This window comes from Perognathus longimembris, chromosome 25, assembly GCF_023159225.1.
Source record: "Perognathus longimembris pacificus isolate PPM17 chromosome 25, ASM2315922v1, whole genome shotgun sequence".
Taxonomy (NCBI): Eukaryota; Metazoa; Chordata; class Mammalia; order Rodentia; family Heteromyidae; genus Perognathus; species Perognathus longimembris.
In genome coordinates, this window is record NC_063185.1 from 10,393,932 (window position 1) to 10,401,911 (window position 7,980).

The 7,980-nt window shown below is 35.1% G+C and overlaps 1 pseudogene; it reads left to right on the forward strand.

The window, feature by feature from the left end:
• Positions 1–1,863: 1,863 nt before the first annotated feature.
• LOC125342242 lies at positions 1,864–1,971 on the forward strand (annotated as a pseudogene).
• Positions 1,972–7,980: the final 6,009 nt, after the last annotated feature.

The following is a 7,980-nucleotide window of genomic DNA, read 5'->3' on the forward strand; positions in this document are numbered from 1 at the left end:
ACCAGCCTTACTGAACATGCTAGGGTTTCACAAAAAGAATTTTCTTGTATTAAAATCAAGCATTCTGGGGCTGGGGATATGGCCTAGTGGCAAGAGTGCCTGCCTCATATACATGAGGCCCTGGGTTCGATTCCCCAGCACCACATATACAGAAAATGGCCAGAAGTGGTGCTGTGGCTCAAGTGGCAGAGTGCTAGCCTTGAGCAAGAAGAAGCCAGGGACAGTGCTCAGGCCCAGAGTCCAAGGCCCAGGACTGGCCAAAAAAAAAAAAAATAAAAAAAAAAAAAATAAAATCAAGCATTCTGCAGAGGAAAAGGAAATAAAAGGAGTAAGACTGGAATAAATAACAAGTACAGGTTGATATAATCTATCTTGAAATTTTCTAGGTTCAGAAGAATACATTAGTTATCTCTTTTCTATTACTTTCCCACTCCTATTTTACATTCTATAGAAGCCATGTAGAGATAGGCATAAATATCCTTAATTATCTATATTAAAGATACATATAAATACTCTTAATCATTTGTATTTTCTGAAAAAAATATTTCCTTTTCAATTCTAACCTTATTAATTTCATTTGCATCAAAGCATAGAAAGTAATCTTAGTCTGGCCTCTAATTTTTATGCTATATGGTTTAAAAAACTTGCCAATATTTTTACGATTCATGGTCACATTTGCATTTTAAGTAGTATGCAGAAATTGTTTATAATGATGGCAGATTTGGTGTTTTATAGTGGGTTTTGCATTTTTCTGAACATAGATTTTTTTTCAGAATGCCAAAAGTGAAGAACTCACCACTATAATCTTCTCAGGAGAAGACCAGTCTATAAATATGAAACTGTTCATTTTGTACCCCCTAACAGTCACTATGTCAATACACTTTGTCTCTAACAAAGATGTGTTTAACTGAATAAAATTATAACTACCAATCATAATCTCATGATTTTTGTGTAGTTTACCCAATTCTAAAGGTTTATTCCAAACTCTGAATATTTAACTTTTCATTGTCTGCTGGGAGTCAAATGCACCACATTTGTGAGTATCATTCAGCCTTAATTTCTCAGATTGCATATGTTGATGTGTGTATCAAATCATAATCACAACCTTTTAAGTAGGAAGGAAACAAGGATCTACTCATGAATATTTAATTCCCTAAAAATCTTTATAAACAAAAAATTAAAAACCTTTCTTAGAATCCTTTTCCCCCATTGTCCTCTTTCCACACCAACACTGTGGCACATGTCTAAGAGTACACCTCTTAGTTAGCTTCAAATTTAGAAGCTATTTTTTAGACATTAGCTTTCACATGTATGCCTTTCTTTTTTTAAGTGATTCTTTCATCTAAAATCAGAGATACAATTTCAAGCAAAAGCTACCTAGCTAAAAATATAGAGGAATGAATATGTTATATTTATATCATGTAAAGTAGCAGGAAACAAGTTACTGGTTGGATTGCACTCAAGAACCAAGTTTTAAAAAATCGAGATAGAAAATATTTTCAGATTTTCCAAATATATACTATGTTTGAATACACGAGCTTTTTTGTGGCATAAAATGCAGGTTGTGAAGTCCTAGCTCAAAAGTAAAAAAGTAAATTTAGAAACTGAAAATACATCTTAACAAAGATGAGTTTTGTATTTCTGGATTCTAAATTTCATTTTTGCATTCCAGATAATGGCTATTATTCTCATTTCCAGATATTTTGTCTTAATATGGATTAGAAGTAATCCCTAGTATAATGGAGAACTCTTCTTTAAAAAACAACATGTAATTGTAATTGTAGAGGTGATATACAGAGGGGTTACAGTTACATACATACATACATACATACAGTTACAGTACATTTCTTTTTGGACACTGTACCCCCTTCTTGGCCTTTTGGCTAAGATCAAGTGTAGTATCTGTTTAATATCTGATACCTCCTCTATAAGAGGAGCACTCGTGATGGTGGTGTGACAACAGCATCGATTACAAGAAAAATGCATCCAAATAAGGAATGGTGATGAGGATCATCTGCCTAGGACTAGAGATACTACTAATCCAGTTAAATTATACTATAATGTAAAAGTTAGATTTTTCTTACCACTTTTGAGCTGTATTTTCAGTCAAATTTTTAGTTTAATGCATCATTTACCTAAGCTAATCAAGAGGTTAAACCAAGAAATGAGACTGGGGCAGGGAAATCATCTAAATGAAGTCATTTGTTTAATTTACTGGATGAAATTTCCAATAACAGTTGAGTTCAACTGTCCCACTGTCAATGAGCATTACAAAAGTTCTCCAAGTTCAATATGTGATCTAAGTGTAAAAGCATAACATAAATTAAATTAATGGTATTCTTTCTCACTCATACTAGTATGATATAAGTAGGACACATAATATTTCTTAAGGCAGACAATCCCAGTTCATTTTCTGGATGAGCAAAGAGAATCAAGTTCTTTTGTCAGCCTACAGCAAATATCACATTTATTGTCAGCATATATTATTCAATTCATATTTCTTTATTTAAATATTAAATCATTCCCTATTACTAAGCATATAATAGTTGCTGGTTTTATTTTGACTATAGGGTGCCAAGTTAGTACAAAAGAAAATTATTAATTCTAAAGACAGATGTCTCACTTCCAAAGGAAAGCAGATTACTTGTCAAAACATATATTTCAAATGGTTTTTTATCTGGTTTTGAATGTCCTTAACTTCTTGATATAAGGCAATTATTCCAATGAGCGTTTGTCAGTTCCTTTCTCCTATGTTGAGGCCAGCGGCATTTGCTGGCCTCAAAACTGTCTTGTGTCCTTTCAGTATACATTTCTCTGACCCCATTCTGTCCTGCCAAGGGCGTCCAATGGCTTCCCAGCAGGATCTCAGGGTTAAGTATAATGTTGATTGAAACATACATGTGCTGCAAGGAAACCAAATTCAATGGTATCTTTCCCTAGAAAAATGATTCTGTCATCTTGTCTCTCATTTGCTTAGGCTTATTTTACCTAACAGTAGAGTCTATAGCCCAACTAATGACATTGCTTGATACTGAAATGAAAAAGTGTATGTCCAAATTCTCATTAGGGAAAGGAAGACTATCAACAAGTCAGAAGCATAACTGATGTAGTATGGGGGAGGTATTTACTAAAACCAAACTATTCAGTATGAGTCATTCTTTAATTAAAAATTAATAATAAAGTCATCTGCCATTTAATGATATCTTCTATATTCTAATAGAAGCTCCTCAAATGAACACACACACACACACACACACACACACACACACACACACACACATACACACAATTTTTCTAAGGCAACAGTCCTTTGAATACAATAATCATACATCATGGAATCTATGTCATCATGATGGATTTTCTCCAGTTATTCATTCTGGCCATAACCTGCACAGTTCAATAAAGTATATACTTGAAAGCCAATGTGTCTTTTATAAATGTACAGTTTATCTAAGATAAGAGAAAAAGACTATGGATTTAGAACTACAGTTCCAAAGAGCCAGTTTCCTTTGCTGCCAAATTTCCTTTTGTGGCCTTCTCCAGTCCCAAGAACCCTAACAAGTTCAAGAATTAGAAGTCCTAAGAAATATCCAGAATGGAGATTGAATTTTGATCAGTATTAGCTTGCATCATACTTGCTCAATTAAAGGGTTTGTTAATATTGCCCTGTCCCAATGTACTCCTACCAGCAAAGTTCAAAATACAGGTATAAATGGCAAATAAACATGAATTATATGTATATATTGCAGGCATCATCTATCACCTCATCTCTCAAATTCATCACCCTTTCTAGAAGCATACTACTACTAACCTATTCCTTTCTTCAGTCTGGCTGACCTTCATATCCCTTTCTTACCTTACTAAATAATCATTCAACTAAAAGTTACTTAACTTAATCTATCTTCTCTTTGGTTAATATTCTTCCCCTGAACCTCCATATCCTTCTTTGGTCTAATTCTAACAATTATCCTGTTCTGAGAAAAACATCAAGTAATTCTACTCAGAGCCATCAAGTAGATTTCCATAGGTGCTAAATATCTCTTAAAATTTAGAAAAGGTGAAATGGAGAAAATGAGATCCCTCTCTTAATTTAAAAGGGCCTAAAATTCACAGAAAGCCAAGCATGATACCTACACAGTTGCTTACATGGTGTGCCAGAGTTTGGATTTGCTTTGTTCATGTTTTGGAAGCTTGATGCCTGGTGAGAGAACATTGAGAGATGGTGAAACCTTTAGGAGGTGGGGCCTAGTGGGAGGTGTTTACATTAGTGGAAGCAATATACTTGGAAGGGATTAAGTAGATTCCTGTTCAGAAAAGTAGGTTAGTGTAAGTTATCTGGCACTACCTTTCAATCACTCTTCTCCATGCTCCCATTACATGATTCTGTCTCCTGTGCCTTCTGGCTACATTGCTGGACAAAAACACTTCACTAAGACACAAGGCAAATGGGAGTATACATTCTTGGATGCTCAGCTTTCATAACTGAGCTAAATGACTTCATGGGCTTGGAAAGATGCAGCCTCCTAGGAACCTGAATAAATAGCCTGGTGCTTGGTTTAAGATTCTGCTGCTGTCACTGTAAAATGCCTAATCATTTTTGAACCAAGCAATCTATGTTTTTATTTTGCACTATGCCCACAGATTATGTAGCCAATCTGAATACAATATTTGTGCACACATTTGTATTTGTGTGCATAAGTCACTGATACAAATTTTGAGGCTTTCAGTGATCATTATTGACATGGGTTTAGAGGAACTCCAAGGTTATTACAACCAGTTGTTCCTAAAGAACAATAGAAAATAAAAATATTCTCTTTTCCTCTATCATTGTTTTCAATTTCTTTGCACCAAAATATGTATTAATTTGCTAACAGACTAGAATCCCATTTCAGGGAATTTGATTTCCCAGTGTAGTGCAGGAAATATGCATGCAATTATGTGGTACAGTATTAGTTGTCTTTTACTACTAACATGTGGTAAGTACTGCAAATTAATGGGTAAATGGTCTTGATTATTTACCATTTTTTTTGGTTCAAACGTGTTTGCTCATCTTTTTCACAAATGTTGGGCTCAATCATTTCTTATAATTGTATAAGAGAGTAAAAGCTGTGTCAGAGCGTCACCAACTTATGACATGACCACCACCTTATACATGGTGGCAGTTCTAGCAGTGGACAGCTTACAGATGTTTTGGGGTATAAGCCAGTTAAACTAGAGAAAGGAGGACAGATGATAACTGTAAATAAAGAATTCTATCCATCAGAATTTTCATCAATAAGGTTTCAATTTTGAAACTCTGCATACTATGCTGAAAAACTGCTTTATGTCTGTAGTATACATAAATGTTCAGTTAACAGCACAGCTGCTAAAAGTATAAATGCTGTCACCTTAAAAATGTGTAATGTAACAAATGCTCAACTGCCACGCCTATTTTTGGAATACTGTAAAAATACATGACAACATTTGAATTCTCTTCAAATACCATAATTTAGTTAATATGTGTGCACTTGCATACAACCTGTAGGTGTTTCGTTGTATATTTATAGATTAGATGCACCTCACATATGAAAGAAACATGACTCCTTTGTCTCCCTGGTCCCAACTTATTCCACTTGATTAAAATTGTCCCTAGCAAGTTCGGACATCATTGATGTAAGTCTGTAGTTTTCCCTTATAGTTTTCTTCCCTGGAAGGACAGAAACAGTGTGTTACAACACTTAGGCAGTTGGAAAAAGGAAGAAACAAGGGAGAGATAGAATAAAGGAAATGAAGATTGTCAGTAAAAATATAATTCAGCTCCCTCAAAGCAGCCAAATAAATGGATCCTGAGGATCCTGGAGAACAGAAATCTTGCCCTAGGCCTCAAGAGGCACAGTTCACCACTAAGCATCCTGTAATCCTAAAAGTGCTGGGTATTCCACAATTTTGAATACCATGCTGAGCTCCTGAGTCCAAAACTTTTCATACATATTCAAGAAGCTTTCCTGTATATCTGTGAAAACCCAGTCTAGTTCTCTAATCACAGAGGTGTATCCTGTAATATGTTAACTAGGTAACAACATGTATTTACTAAAATACACAAGAAAATATAACATAGCTTTTTCATTTTCTATAGCTGACCCAGTTTTTCCTGTGGGCTGGCTGGGTGGAATTTAAGTTTGCTGAATTACTTACATTTTAAGTCCTTTCTTTCTTCCACACTTTTTGGGGGTAAGGTCTGGGTAGCTATTTGGTTGTTGTTACCATTTTGTTTGTATTTTTGCCAGTTTGGGACTTGAACTCTGGGCTTGAGTGCTGTCCCTTGAGCCACAGCACCACTTCTGACTTTTCTGAGTATTTTATTTGGAGATAACAGACTCATGGAGTTTCGAACCTTGATCTTCAGATTTTAGTCTCCTAAGTAACTAGGGGCACAGGCATAAGCCACCAGTGCCCAGCAAGTCTTGGTAGTTTACTGACTTCTCTTACTTTTTCTTTTTCTGTAAGACAAAGGCTGTGGCAAAAGGCTGAGCTTAAAAAAAACTTCACAGTAGCAAGAAAGTGAGCCTCATCTCTGAAAAGGACTCTAACTCATTTTTAACCATTTCCTTGAAGTATATTGTTGATTAGTGGGGTTATACTTAGTGCATTTCTATTGGTTTTTGTGTGAAAACATCACCTGGGTGACATGACAAGACCCCTACAGTGGTTGCTGCAGTTGACTGGTTAATAATTTCTGCCCATTCTACTAAGTTAAAAGGAGCAGTCGTAACCAGCTATCCCTGGGAACATTAGTATTCCTACTGTTGCTATAATAGAGGCAAGCAAATCCCTACACTTAAGTTTTCATTGTGAAAAACAGGTGTGAGTCCCTGGAATTGACCCTTTCAAGTTTTATGAAAAAGTACCTGCTCCTCTATCAAGTCACATGGGTATTAACAGAACATGTTCAGTATAAAATCTAATAAATCAGAAAGGCATCACAAACACATTCCAAGTTGTATGATTCTTAAGAGATAAGAAGTTTCTACAAAATGACAACTTATGCTGAGTAGGAAATTTTTAAATTCCCATAACATCAAAATAATCATCGCTAATCAGATGTCTTAGCATAAGGAAATAACATAGCAAGGATGAACAGGCACAAAGAAAAAAAATAAATGATGGGTAATATGGCAGTCAACAGTACCCTGGGGTCAGATTAAATGTAATGCTACAAATATTGCCTTTTAAAATGTGTTCACTAACAGACGTATTACCTTGAGGAAAATCTCCAAGAACAGGAGGTTGAGCTTTTATTTCTTTGTGATTATAAGGATATTCTCTTACTAGTTAAGCAAATCAAATTACTATTAGAGCTCTTATATGGCTTAAATGCCTATTTCTGAAAAAAAAGTCTTAACTAGCATTGCAGTGTGAATTCTAAAAACTTTGGAAATCAGTGGGTATGCAAATATATTTCATTACAAAGTACCAGGAGCAGGAGATCACTCTTTAATATTAACTTCATATTATAATGTCATGAAATCAAGATATAAACAGTCCATTTTAGTTGTCTACCTTGATAAAACAAAACAAATAAACAAAAATAAACAGTGAGAACATGTAATGGTTGCAGATGTACTGAGATCCATTAAAATCTCTTTATCCTTCAGAGTGAATTTTTTGATTTGCATTACTTTTATGGCTAGTGATGTAGAGCTCTTCATGTGTCTCTTGACCACTCTCATTTCCTCTTCAGAGAAGAGGTCTTTAGCCCATTTGTTGAAGGGGCAGTTGGTTCTTTGAGGATGTGTTTTGGAGGAATTTATTTTTTCTGAGTTCTACATATATTTTAGATATGAGGCCTTTGTTGGTTGTATGGCCAGTAAAGATCTTCTCCCATATGGCTGGTAAAGATCTTCTCCCAATCTGTGAGCTTTCTGTTTATCTTGCAAGCTATGTCCTTTGCCCTGCAGAAGCTCTGCAGTTTGATGCAGTCCCATTGTTGGTGGGAATGTA